This window comes from Haematobia irritans, chromosome 5 (genome assembly GCF_050003625.1).
Source record: "Haematobia irritans isolate KBUSLIRL chromosome 5, ASM5000362v1, whole genome shotgun sequence".
Taxonomy (NCBI): domain Eukaryota; kingdom Metazoa; phylum Arthropoda; class Insecta; order Diptera; family Muscidae; genus Haematobia; species Haematobia irritans.
This window is the reverse complement of record NC_134401.1, coordinates 16,450,488-16,465,285: the sequence shown is the minus strand read 5'-3', so window position 1 is coordinate 16,465,285 and position 14,798 is coordinate 16,450,488. Positions and strand designations below refer to the sequence as shown.

The window sequence follows — 14,798 nt, the reverse complement described above, 5'->3', positions numbered from 1 at the left end:
ATTGCTGGAAAAATTTCACAATAATTTAGCCGTAATTTCCGTTTAGCATACGAGTTGAAAATATCAAGAGGAATATGACACATGGTTCTTTATTGTGGTAAGTGTAGAGAAAAAACTCAACAAACTGGTTGGCCTTTCTTGTACTAATTGCTTTTGAATTTTTTTACTGGCCATTGGTTTGTGAACTCTTGTGGAGAGTTAAGTAAAGTTTTGCTTCCGTGGATAAATGGTTATATGGCTTTTTCATACTAACAACAATTTTCAAATCACGTTCACTGTAATACAGATATGAATTAAAAATTTTCGATCTTTATTTTCTTGCTGTATTTTTGAGTGTTTGCCCCTTAACCTCATATGCAGGGATAAGAAATTAATTTAAACAATTTTTCCATTTTCATTTATTTTTAACCATGTGTTACACTTCAGTTTGGTAATGGTGAAGTTATGCTTGTGAGAAAAAAAAACCCAAATTCATTACATTGCAGTCGAAACATGCGAAGAATAAAAATTTGATATTTCTGAATTGCTGCAAAAAAAAAAAAAATTAATATAGCCTTTATGCTCCAAGGCCTATTGCATTTGAAAGATTAGCGAATCTATGCGAATCTCTCTTGTTGTCCATAGAAAGATATGAGCACGGTATGGAAGATGCTGAGGAACTGATTACAAATGCCTTCAGTATTGCATTTAAACTGGAGCGAGTTTTACCTTTGAGTCAGTTTTTTTTGTAGTGCCACTAAATAACTAACGTTTCAAAATCGGGGTTTTGGGTTAGGTTAGTGGCAGCCCGACTGACTTAGACTATTCAGTCCATTGTGATAACATAGTGGTGAACTTCTCTCTTATAAATGAGTGCTGCTGTTGTGGGGGTTTCTTCAAGGTGGAGTTCTTTGTATTCAATAAAAACAAAACAACGATAAAAGTGTTAGCTTATGTAGTCTGCGCCTGAAAGTATGCATATAATTTTCCCGGATTTTTAAGACAAAAATAAACAGGTTTCATTTGTGCTCATCAGTATATATACCTTCAACGAATTCAAATAAAAGTGGTACACAGAAAAAAAGTCCGCCTTGGGATTTTCTCCCCGGTGGAATTCTTTGTCTTCAACAAAAACAAAATAATGATAAAAGCGTTAGCTTATGTAGTTGGCCCCTGAAAGTATGCAAATGTTTTCTTGGAGTTTTAAGACAAACGAATATAGGTTTCAGGCATTACTTAGAAATATATCTTCAACGAAAGTGATACTTTGCAATGAGTTGGTTATATTATTTTTGAATGGAACTTTCTGTGTCACTTTTGGAAATTTTTGGAATGTAACTCTAGTGGAGTATAATTAAAAATTCCCTCTGGGGAAGTTTTGGTTATGTTTTTCTAATTTACTTCTACACATTTAAAATTGTCCCATCATGGCAATTAATTTACTTTTTACCCTAAAATTCAAAATTCCATTTTAAATTTTACTCAAAAAAATAATCTTCCCACTTTCACTTTCGCATGAATTCTATTGGATTTTATGAAAGATTCATTCGTAACATTCCGGTGCACAATCTATTTTAATATTTCATAACTAACAATTATCATGGCTGAAAAGTGGCAATGCTATGCCCTGGATGCCCAACAATTTTATCTTTCTGAAAAAAAAACTGTTTCATTAAATTTTCAACACTTCAATGAAATCACAACAGCAGAATTTTGTTTTTATTTGTACAGACCAATGCGAAAACCTTGTCGGCAATTTATGAAAACATTTTCCCTTTTGGCAAACTAACAATAATGGAGCCAATGCGTTTCACACATTCATATATCGAAAAGATGCCCACATAAAATTCCACAACAATGTGTGTGTTATTCCTCAAACAGCCATGACGATTATGATGAAAATGCAGGTATCAGGTAAGTGAGTTTATGAGGAGAAAGTAAAAACAATATACAATGAATAAAAATTCAAGTACAGAGAATGGCCAAAAATTTCTCGAAACATATGTTTCTCAGGATGTTTTGGATGAGAGACAAAAAAAATGGTTTTCCAAAAAGGACCTAAGGCAAATTGCCAGACACTTGAATAGTCATGTCCCTTTCATGGTCATCATTGCTGTCAGTCATCATCACCCTCATCAGCCATGTCAGCAGGACTACAAGTATCCTGATGCGGCTGCATCAGTTGCTCATTACAATGGTTTTTGGGTTTTTTGTTGGAATTACAAAATGGAAGACATTTGCAAAACGTGCTCAGAGTTTATAAAGATTAAATGGACAAATCATCATCGCGGGGCTTATGTCTGTTAAGTCTATGGCAGTCATACTAAGAGGTAAGAATGGATTGAAAGTTTCAAGATTTTTTTGACATTTAAATAATTGCTTTAATATTCATTAAAAATAAAAACTGTTATAATCATCATCATAGAATAGAGTTAGAGATCCCCACGCCTTTCTGTCATCCTTGTGCAGCTATGGAAAATCCTTCTATATTTTTGATATCGTTTCGAAATTTGCCAACATATTTCATTTATGTCTGTAAACTGGGCAAGTTCGAAGTTTGGTTATATAGTAGTCGCCAAAGTGTTGTGTTATAGATAACCCACAATGTTACCTGCCTGTTTGGTTTATGTCTGCAGGCCGGCATAGGTCCTCAAAACGTGGTACTGTGAAGTCCTCCAAACGATATTGTAATGTCCCCAAAGAGGTTCTTAAAATTTTTACCTATTCAGTTTATGTCTACAAGCAGACCAAGTCCACAGAATGGTAATACGATCACGGTTGCCACTCGTGCCATAACAATAATCTATAAAAATTTGAATACAAATTTACCAAAAATCTACCAAATTTAAAAAAAAATATAAATTTTATTTAAACGTAAATTTGTCAAAATTTTATTTCTATTAAAAATGTTGTCAAAATTTTATTTCTTTAGAAAATTTTGTCAAAATTTTGTTTCTATAGAAAATTTCCCAAAATTTTATTTCTATAGAAAATTTTGCCAACATATTATTTCTATAGAAAATTTTGCCAAAATTTTATTTCTATAGAAAATTTTGTCAAAATTTTATTTCTATAGAAAATTTTGTCAAAATTTTATTTCTATAGAAAATTTTGTCAAAATTTTATTTCTATAGAATATTTTGCCAAAATTTTATTTCTATAGAAAATTTTGTCAAATTTTTATTTCTGTTGAAAATTTTGCCAAAATTTTATTTCGATTGAAAAGTTTGCCAAAATTTTATTTCTCTTGAAAATTTTGTCAAAATATTACTTTTATAGAAAATTGTGTCAAAATTTTAGTTCTATAGAAAATTTTGTCCAAATTGTATATCTATTGAAAATTTTGTCAAAATTTTATTTCTATAGAAAATTTTGTCAAAATGTGATTTCTATAGAAAATGTTGTAAAAATTTTATTTCTATAGAAAATTTTCTCAAGTTTTTTTTTTCTATAGAAAAGTTTGTCAAAATTTTATTTCTGTTGAAAATTTTGCCAACATTTTATTTATATTGAAAATTTTGCCAAATTTTTATTTTATTTTATTTCTATAGAAAATGTTATCAAAATTTTATTTCTATAGAAAATGTTGTCAAAATTTTATTTCTATAGAAAATTTTGTCAATATTTTATTTCTATAGAAAATTTTTCCCAAATTGTATATCTATTGAAAATTTTGTCAAAATTTTATTTCTATAGAAAATTTTCTCAAAATTTTATTTCTATAGAAAATTTTGCCAAAATTTTATTTCTATAGAAAATTTGCCCAAAATTTTATTTCTATGGAAAACTTGGCCAACATTTTATTTCTGTAGGAAATTTTGCCAAAATTTTATTTCTATAGAAAATTTTCTCAAAATTTCATTTCTATAGAAAGTTTTGTCAAAAATTTACTTCTATAGAAAATTTTGCAAAAATTTTATTTCTATAAAAAATTTTGTCAAAATTTTGCCAAAATTTTATTTCTATAGAAAATTTTGTCAAAATTTTATTTCTTTAGAAAATTTTGTTTCTATAGAAAATTTCTCAAAATTTTATTTCTATAGAAAATTTTGCCAACATATTATTTCTATAGAAAATTTTGCCAAAATTTTATTTCTATGGAAAACTTGGCCAACATTTGATTTCTGTAGGAAATTTTGCCAAAATTTTTTCCTCTGTTGGTTAAGCTACTCTTGTAGTTTAGTCAATGTATGGTTTTAAGCTGAAATAAAAAACAACAAAATTTTATTTCTATAGAAAATTTTGTCAAAATTTTATTTCTATAGAAAATTTTGGCAAAATTTTACTTTTATAGAAAATTGTGTCAAAATTTTAGTTCTATAGAAAATTTTGTCCAAATTGTATATCTGTTGAAAATTTTGTCAAAATTTTATTTCTATAGAAAATTTTGTCAAAATGTGATTTCTATAGAAAATTTCTCAAAATTTTATTTCTATAGAAAATGTTGTCAAAATTTTATTTCTATAGAAAATTTTCTCAAGTTTTTTTTCTATAGAAAATTTTGTCAAAATTTTATTTCTGTTGAAAATTTTGCCAAAATTTTATTTATATTGAAAATTTTGCCAAATTTTTATTTTATTTTATTTCTATAGAAAATGTTGTCAAAATTTTATTTCTATAGAAAATGTTGTCAAAATTTTATTTCTATAGAAAATTTTGTCAATATTTTATTTCTATAGAAAAATTTTCCCAAATTGTATATCTATTGAAAATGTTGTCAAAATTTTATTCTATAGAAAATTTTCTCAAAATTTTATTTCTATAGGAAATTTTGCCAAAATTTTATTTCTATTGAAATTTTTATCAAAATTTTATTTCTATAGAAAATTTTATCAAAATGTGATTTCTATAGAAATTTTCTCAAAATTTTATTTCTATAGAAAATTTTGTCAAAATTTTATTTCTATAGAAAATTTTGCCAAAATTTTATTTCTATAGAAAATTTTGTCAAAATTTTATTTCTGTAGAAAATTTTGCCAAAATTTTATATATATTGAAAATTTTGCCAACATTTTATTTCTATTGAAAATTTTGTCAAAATATTATTTCTGTAGGAAATGTTGCCAAAATTTTATTTCTATAGAAAATTTTCTCAAAATTTTATTTCGATAGAAGATTTTGTCAAAATTTTATTTCTTTAGAAAATTTTGCCAAAATTTTATTTCTATAGAAAATTTTGCCAAGATTTTATTTCTATAGAAAATTTTGTCAAAATTTTATTTCTATAGAAAATTTTGTCAAAATTTTATTTCTATAGAAAATTTTGTCAAAATTTTTTTTCTATAGACAATTTTGTTAAAATTTTTTTCTATAAAATTTTGTCAAAATTTTATTTCTATTGAAAATTTTCTCAATATTTTATTTCCATAAAAAATTTTGCCAAAATTTTATTTCCATAAAAATTTTTTTTGTATAGAAAATATTTGTATAGAAAATTGTGCCAAAATTTTATTGCTATAGAAAATTTCCATAGGAAATTTTGCCCAAAAAATTGGAAAATTAATCACTGCCCATTGATTTGATTTTTTGTATTGTAAGGTAAAGTGTTTGGGTTTACAGTGAGTCGCTTCTTTGTCATATATGGGTCTAACGGGTTTAAAAGATATCGTTGAGATTTGAAGGCCAATGACATCCAGCTGCCTCAAAAATGGCCACGAAAAAGGATAAAGTGAGAAAAAACACTATCTCGTATTTTTAGACTGCTGTGCGAGATAACTGAGACAGTAGATATTTCAAAAATTCTGCATGACATATTTGGGCCTTAAGAACAACTCTATGTTGGAAAATAACTAGAAAGTTTTCCAAAAATTGTGTTTTCTTTAAGGTTGGTGATCTAAGCACCCTAGTATATTAAGTCTATATCTTATGCCATATTAATTTTCTCCATCAATTGCCAAGAACCCCTTTTTGGTTGATCAAAAATTTCCTCTTTTTTAATTGCCTAACAATAACCACAAATTTTACAACGCAATTTCCTTTCAATAAAGAAAATGAAAAATAAACCCAGCATAAATTTTCCTTCAGTTTTCAGTATAATTCAGTGGATAGCAAAATCATGAAATACAAAAGAGGCAGGGTATTAAAAACATGCAGATTTCTCTAGGCAAAAAGAAGACTCATCACAATGTTTTGGCTTCATTATCCACCTGAAGGCATTCAATCTGTCTTTGTGTTATATTTAATTCGACAACCCAGCCCAAAGCTCTTCTCTAGCTTCCTGTAATCTGTCATCATCAGATGAATTGGCATGCCAAGGACGAAATTGTTGTAGAGATTTTATCATGACTCTTTTTAGCCCGCTCTCTGTCTCTGCCCTCTGTCAGGGCAGCTATCATTTGTTGCTAATTTTGTGTGATTACTTTGTTGTCTTTTCCAAATGCCGCAACGAAAGCTCATCTCTTCAGTGCAGTAGATTTTGTGTTTTTATGTTTTCATCTGGCTTAGAAGGACACAAAATTATTTGGTATGTATTTTTTTATGTTATTTCCTAAAAGACCGGGCGTTGGGTGATATCTTATTTGTAGTATTCGCATGGGGGTATATAAACTTTGTCATTTCGTTTGTAACACATCGTAGTATTGTTCTCAAGACCCTATAAAGTACATATATTCTAGGTCATGGTAAAATTTTGAGTTGATCTAGGGATGTCTGTCCTTCCAACTGTTGAAATCACGCAAACTTCCAAACAAAACAAGGTATCGGCTTGAAACTAGGTACAAATAGCTATTATTTATGTAGGCCATATGGTATTTATCACAATGGACTGAATAGTCTAAGTGAGCCTGAAGCTTAATCGGACTGCCACTTTAACCTAACCTATGGTATTACAAATGAGTCATATTGGTCCATTTTTAGATTCGTCCCCATATAAGGCAACCCCCCAGATTTGACTTTCGAAACCTCTTGGAAAAACTTTCATCCCATTCGATTGAAATATGGTACGTGATGTAAGTATATGCCCTCTAACAACCATGCCAAAATTGGTCCATATCCGTCCATAATTATATAACCCCCATAAAAACCAATCTCCTGATTGCGTCTGAGACTCTTTCTTCAAAAAAAAAAAAAAAAAAAAAAACGAGACTAAGACACTGTTTTCTATAAAAAAAAATTTGTCAGAAAATCTTTTTACAAAAAAAAAAAAAAAATGCTGAGACAATTTTCTCTATAAAAATGTGTTAGAGAAATTTTTATACCCTCCACCATAGGATGGGGGTATATTAACTTTGTCATTCCGTTTGTAACACATCGAAATATTGACCCCATAAAATATATATATTCTGGGTCGTGGTGAAATTCTGAGTCGATCTGAGCATGTCCGTCCGTCCGTCTGTTGAAATCACGCTAACTTCCGAACGAAACAAGCTATCGACTTGAAACTTGGCACAAGTAGTTGTTATTGTTATTATATATAAACAGACCCCCAAATTTGTCTTGCGATTGCTCTAAGAGAAGCAACTTTCATCCGATCCGGCTGAAATTTGGTACATGGTGTAAGTATATGGTCTCTAACAACCATGCAAAAATTGGTCCACATCGGTCAATAATTATATATAGCCATAATATAAGCCGATCCCCAGATTTGACCTCCGGAGCCTCTCTGAGGATCAAAATTCATCCGATCCGTTTGAAATTTTGTACGAGGTGTAAGTATATGGTATCTAACAACTATGCAAAAATTGGGACATATCGATATATAATTTTATATAGCCATCATATAAACCGATCCCCAGATTTGACTTCCGGACTCCTGACCCTCTTGAAGGATCAAAATTCATCCGATCCGGTTGAAATTTGGTACGAGGTGTAAGTATATGGTATCTAACAACCATGCAAAAATTGGTCCATATCGGTCCATAATTATATATAGCCCCCATATAAACCGATTCCCCGATTTGGCTTGTGGAGCCTCTAAGAGAAGCAAATTTCATCCGATCCGGCTGAAATTTGGTACATGGTGTTGGTATATTTTCTCTAATGACCATGCAAAAATTGGTCCACATCGGCCCATAATTATATATAGCCCCCATATAAACCGATCCCCAGATTTGAACTCCGGAGCCTCTTAGAGGAGCAAAAGTCATCCGATCCAATTGAAATTTGGTACGTGGTATTAGAATATTGTCTCTAATAACCATGCCAAAATTGGTCCATATCGGCCCATAATTATATATAGCCCCCATATAAGCCGATCCCCAGATTTGACCTCCGGAGCCTCTTAGAGGAGCAAAATTCATCCGATCTGGTTGAAATTTGGTACGTGGTGGTAGTATAGGGTCTCTAACAACTATGCAAGAATTGGTCCATATCGGTCTATAATTATATATAGCCCCCATATAAATCGATCCCCAGATTTGTCCTCCGGAGCCTCTTGGAGGAGCAAAATTCATCCGATCCGGTTGAAATTTGAAACATGGTGTTAGAATGTGGTCTCTAACAAACACGCAAGAATTGGTCCATATCGGTCCATAATTATATATAGCCCCCATATAATCCGTTCCCCAGATTTGATCTCCGGAGCCTCTTGGAGGAGCAAAATTCATCCGATCCGATTGAAATTGCAACGTGGTGTTAGTATAAGGCCTATACTATATACAGCCGGTCTATACTTATATATAGCCGATCCCCAATCACACAAAAATTGGCCCATATCGGTTCATAATCAAGGTTGCGACTCGAGCCAAAAATAATCTACCGAAATTTTATTTTTATAGAAAACATTGTCAAAATGTTATTTCTATAGAAAATTTTGTCAAAATTTTATTTCTATAGAAAATTTTGTCAAAATTTCATTTGTATAGAAAATTTTGTCAAAAGTTTATTTCTATAGAACATTTTCTCAAAATGTTATTTCTATAGAAAATTTTTTTCAAATTTTATTTCTATAGAAAATTTTTCCAAATTTTATTTTTATAGAAATTTTTTTCCAAATTTTACTACTATAGAAAGTGTTGTCAAAATGTTATTTCTATAGAAACTTTAATTATATACGTATTTAATCGGCCTTTTTTAGTTTAATATATACCACGTATGGACTATGTGGTATATATTACGGTGTTAGGAAGTTTTAAGATACCTTGCCATCGACAAGTGTCACTGCAACCTAAGTAATTCGATTGTGGATGACAGTCTTCAATAGAAGTTTCTACGCAATCCATGGTGGAGGGTACATAAGCTTCGGCCTGGCCGAACTTACAGCCGTATATACTTGTTTCTTACTAAAATGTGTCTGAGACATTTTTCCTATAAAAATGTGTCTGAGATACTTGTTTTCTAGAAAAATTTGTCTGAGACATTTTCTTAAAAATCTTTCTGATTATTCTTTCTTCTATAAAAATGTATCTGAGAGATGTATTCCTATAAAAATGTGTCAGAGACATTTTTCCTATAAAATTTGTCTGAGGTACTTTTTATAACAAAATGTCTCAGACATTTTATTCTTACAAAATGTGTTGAGACACTGTATACAATTTATCTGCGACATTACTTTCTATAGAACTGTACCATAGACAGTTTTTTCTATAAAAATGTGCCTGAGACACTTTTTTCTACAAAAAATGAGCCTGAGACATTTTATTCTTAAAAAAATGAATCTGACACATTTTTCCTATAAAAATATTAAAAATGAGTCTTAGACACTTTCTTCTATAAAAATATGTCTGAGACATATTTTCCTGTGTCTGAGACACTTTTTCTTAAAAATATGTCTGAAATATTTTATTCTTAAAAAATGTGTCTAAGATACTTTTTTTCTAAATCAAGGTGTCTGAGACATTTTTCCCACAAAACATGTGTCTGAGACACTTTTTTCCACAAAAATGTGTCTGAGACATTTTTTCCTACAAAAATGTGTCTGAGACACCTTTTCCTACAAAAAAAATGTCTGAGACATTTTTTCCTACAAAAAAAAATGTGTCTGAGACTTTTTTTTCCTATATAAACGTAGATTAGACAATTTTTCTTAAAAATAGTCTTAGACATTTTGTTCTTAAAAACTGAGTCTTAGACACTTTTTCCTATAAAAATTTGTCTGAGATACTTTTTCCTATAAAAATGTATCTTTGATCCTTTTTCTTAAAAATATGTCTAAAACATTTTATTCCTTCAAAAATGTGTCTGAGACACATTTTCCTAAAACCGTGTGTCTAAGACATTTTTTCATATAAAAATGGGTATGAGACACTTTTTTCTATAAAAATGTGTCAGAGACAAATTTCATCCGATATAAACCTATCTCCTGGTTTGCCTTCTGGAGCCTCTGGGAGGATGATATATCAACCGATTCGGTTGAAATGTGGCTCTATAACTACCATGCAATAGGTTCATAATTATTTATAGATTCCTCTATATAAACATTTTTTTTTAATCTCTTTAGTAGGGTGTATACAAAATACGACCTTATACCATTTGTATAAAATTCTATATTTCTTTGCTATGGTAAATGCTTGGTTGTATTATTGTAGAATTGCTTCAAAATTAACATCCACAACAATGTTGATTTCATTCATGGCTTGTTGTTTCATCTTACAACGAATGATGAATATCCAACATTCATCTGGTTCGTGCTCTATAAAGTCCATAGTAATAGTCTTTGCCATGTTCTCTATGTATAGGTTGGCTTATTGAAATAATATAACTGGGGATTGGTGTTTAAGTGTGTGTGTGTGTGTGGGTAAGTTATCTAGTTTGATATCCCTTCCTTTGATCATTGATTTTAACATTCTTTAATTTGCATTTAATCATCGTCATTTCATGACTCTTAATGGTTCATTTATTTCTTTTTGTTGCAAGTTAAGAGAGAGAGAGAAAAGAAAATTACCCATCATAGAAAACTCTGATACAAACACAGCTTCATACTTTTTGCTCATTTTCCGTATTTCGTCCTTTAGCCTTTGTCTAATTTACAATAACATTGTAATCAAATGCTTGATTTCATTGTCTTCTCTAACCCCCCTCCTAACCGAACAATGCCATTACAGACACTTCTATTACAATATTCTCTTGTGTTTAAGGAAATTTGCAATGGTGGTTACCACCGCATTTTTTTTATTGTGGCTTCTCTTTTCTCTGTCGAAGGGACCTTGTGGTTATGGTATTGTGGTCTGGCTTTGTCGGTTTGATTATCTAATCAGGCTATAGACATGAATAATTTGTTGTATGTATATATGTATAGCAAAATACAATTATGTTACATACAAGGTGGTATAAAAAACGTTAAAACCTGTATGTGGTTCTATTTCTATGGCTATTACTACAGGGGTTATAGTGGTCTTAGAATCTAAAACTAAATTGTTGCGAATTTTATTATATCCAGAAAACAAATTTTGTATGAGTTTTTTATTTAATATCATAAAATTCTAAGAAAAAGAACATTCAGTCGTGAAAAGTTGCACGGAATAGGACAGACTATAGTGGACTAGGTGGCGCTGGTTAGAGAACCTATGACTGCCGCAATAAATTAAAACCAGTATTCCAAAATTTTAATTCTAAATTTGAAATATATATTTTTCAAAGGTGCTTACTTTTTATTGCAAAGAGAATGAGACATTTTTTCTTATAAAAAATGCATATGATACACTTTTTTCTATAAAATTGTGTGTGATACACTTTTCTCAATTAAAGTGTGTCTGAGACACCTTTTTCGATAAAAATGTGTCTGAGACACTTTCCTGTCTGAGACACTTTTTTCGATAAAAATGTGTCTGAGACACTTTTCAATAAAAATGTGACTGAGACACTTTTTTCTATACAAAATGTGTCTGAGACACTTTTTTCTATACAAAATGTGTTTTAGACACTGTACTAAAAAAATGTGTCTGAGACACTTTTTCCTATAGAAATGTGTGTGAACCACTTTGTTCTATAAAAATGTGTCTGAGACACTTTTTTCTACCAAAAATGTGTCTGGGACACTTTTCAATAAAAATGTGACTGATACACTCTTTTTCTATAAAAATGTATCTGAGATACGTTTTACTATTAAAAATGTGTCCGAGACCATTATTTCTATAAAAATCTGTCTGAGACACTTTTTTCTACAAAAATGAGTATGAACCACATTTTTCGAAAAAAGTGTGACTGAGACACTTTTTTCTATAAAAATGTATCTTAGACACTTTTTTCCATAAAAATGTGTGAGATACACTTTTTGAAATAAGAGTGTGTCTGAGACACTTTTTATAAAAATCTGTCTGAGACACTTCGTTCTATAAAAATGTGTCTGAGACAATTTTTTATAAAAATCTGTCTGAGACAATATTCTCGATAGAAATGTGTCTAGACACTTTTTTCTATAAAAATGTGTCTGAAACACTTTTTTCTGTAAAAATGTGCCTGAGACACTTTTTTCTATAAAAATGTGTCTGAGACCATTTTTTCTATAAAAATGTGTCTGAGAGACATTTTTATAAAAATCTGATACACTTTTTTTGCTAAAAATGTATTTGAGAATCTTTTTTTATAAAAATGTATCTGAGACACTTTTTTTCTATAAAAATGTCTGAGACCATTTTTTCTATAAAAAGGTGTCTGAGGCCATTTTTCCTATAAAAAGGTGTCTGAGACACTTTTTCTATATAAAATGTGTCTGAGAAACTTTTTAGTATAAAAATGTGTCTGAGACATTTTTTACTATAAACAAGTATATACGGCCGCAAGTTCGGCCAGGCCGAATCTTATGTACCCACCACCATGGATTGTGTAGAAACTTCTACGAAATACTATCATCCACAATCGAATTACTTGGGTTGTGGTATCTTAAAACTTCTTAACATCGTTTTCTAAATTGTGATTTAGTCCATACATGGTATATATTAGACAAAAAAGTTATGTATAATTAAGTCTACAAATAATTACGAATCGATATGGACTTTTTGTACGTCGAGAGCCAGAATTGAAATATGGGGGTCGCTTATATGGGTGCTATATACAATTATGAACTTGATATGGACCAATTTTTGTGTGATTGGGGATCGATTTATCTGAGGGCCATATATACCTATAGGCCGATATTTAGTCCATACATGGTATATATTAGACAAAAAAGTTATGTATAATTAAGTCTACAAATAATTACGAATCGATATGGACTTTTTGTACGTCGAGAGCCAGAATTGAAATATGGGGGTCGCTTATATGGGTGCTATATACAATTATGAACTTGATATGGACCAATTTTTGTGTGATTGGGGATCGATTTATCTGAGGGCCATATATACCTATAGGCCGATATGGACCTAGTTAGGCATGGTTGTTAACGACCATATACTAGCACAATGTACCAAATTTCAACTCACTCGGATGAAATTTGCTCCTCCAAGAGGTTCCAAAACCAAATCTCGGGATCGGTTTATATGGGGCTATGTACGATTATGGACTGATATGGACCACTTTTGGCATGGTTGCATATATACTACCACCACGTACCAAATTTCAAGCAGATCGGATGAATTTTGCTTCTCCAAAAGGCAGCGGAGGTCAAATCTGGGGATCGGTTTATATGGGAGCTATATATAATTATGGACTGATAGGAACCAATTCCTGCATGGTTGGTGGATACCATATACTAACATCACGTACCAAATTCCAACCGAATGGGAAGAATTTTTCTCTTCCAAGGGGCTCTGGAGGTCAAATCTGGGGCTCGGTTTACATGGGGCCTATATATAATTATGGACCGATATCGACCAATTTTTGCATAGGAGTTTGAGGCCATATACCACGTACCAAATTTCAACTGAATCATATGAATTTTGGTCTTCCAAGAGGTTCCGGAGGTCAAATCTGGTGATCGGTTTATATGGGGGCTATATATAATTATGAACCGATGTGGACCAATTTTTGCATGGTTGTTAGAGACCATATACTAACATCACGTGCCAAATTTCAGCCGGATCGGATGAAATTTGCTTCTCTTAGAGGCCTCGCAAGCCAAATCGGGGGATCGGTTTATATGGGGGCTATATATAATTATGGGTCGATGTGGACCAATTTTTGCATGGTCATTAGAGAACATATACTAACACCATGTACCAAATTTCAGCCGGATCGGATGAAATTTGCTTCTCTTAGCGGCTCCGCAAGCCAAATCGAGGGATCGGTTTATATGGGGGCTATATATAATTATGGACCGATGTGGAGCAATTTTTGCATGGTTGTTAGAGACCATATACTAACACCATGTACCAAATTTCAGCCGGATCAGATGAAATTTGCTTCTCTTAGAGCAATCGCAAGCCAAATTTGGGGGTCCGTTTATATGGGGGCTATACGTAAAAGTGGACCGATATGGACCAATTTTTGCATGGTTGTTAGAGACCGTATACTAACACCATGTACCAAATTTCAGACGGATCGGATGAAATTTGCTTCTCTTAGAGCAATCGCAAGCCAAATTTGGGGGTACGTTTATATGGTGGCTATACGTAAAAGTGGACCGATATGGCCCATATGCAATACCATCCTACCTACATCAATAACAACTACTTGTGCCAAGTTTCAAGTCGATAGCTAGTTTCGTTCGGAAGTTAGCGTGATTTCAACAGACGGACGGACGGACATGCTCAGATCGACTCAGAATTTCACCACGACCCAGAATACATATACTTTATGGGGTCTTAGAGCAATATTTCGATGTGTTACAAACGGAATGACAAAGTTAATATACCCCCATCCTATGGTCTGAGCCACATTTTTCGATAAAATGTGACTGATATACTTTTTCCTACAAAAATGTATCTTAGACACTTTTTTCTATAAAAATGGGCCTGGTCCCTTGTTTCTATAAAAATGTATCTAAGACACTTTTTTTCTATAAAAAT

At 31.3% G+C, this 14,798-nt stretch overlaps 1 protein-coding gene across 1 annotated transcript in view; it reads right to left on the bottom strand.

Moving 5' to 3' along the window:
• The window catches only part of Cpr50Ca (Cuticular protein 50Ca), a 92,355-nt gene that overhangs the window by 35,217 nt on the left and 42,340 nt on the right, over positions 1-14,798 (bottom strand). The window lies entirely within an intron of this gene.